The sequence below is a fragment of the Antennarius striatus genome, chromosome 18, assembly GCF_040054535.1.
Source record: "Antennarius striatus isolate MH-2024 chromosome 18, ASM4005453v1, whole genome shotgun sequence".
Lineage (NCBI taxonomy): Eukaryota > Metazoa > Chordata > Actinopteri > Lophiiformes > Antennariidae > Antennarius > Antennarius striatus.
Window position 1 is genome coordinate 1,002,009 of NC_090793.1, and position 492 is coordinate 1,002,500.

Below are 492 nucleotides of genomic sequence, written 5' to 3' on the forward strand. Positions count from 1 at the left end.
CATCCAATCTACCAACATCCAACCTACCAACATCCAACCTACTGACATCCAACCTACAAACATCCTACCTACCAACATCCTACCTACCAACATCCTACCTACCAACATCCTACCCACCAACATCCAACCCACCAAAACACAGCTGACCAACATCCAACCTACCAATATCCAACCTACCAATATCCAATCTACAAACATCCAATCTACAAACATCCAACCTACCAATATCCAACCTACAAATATCTAACCTACCAACATCCAATCTAAAACATCTAACCCACCAACATCCAACCTACCAACATCCAACCTACCAACATCCTACCTACCAACATCCTACCTACCAACATCCTACCTACCAACATCTAACCTACCAACGTCCAATCTACAAACATCCAACCCACCAACATCCAACCTACCAACATCCAACCTACCAACATCCTACCTACCAACATCCAACCTACCAACATCCAATCTACCAACATCCTACCTACC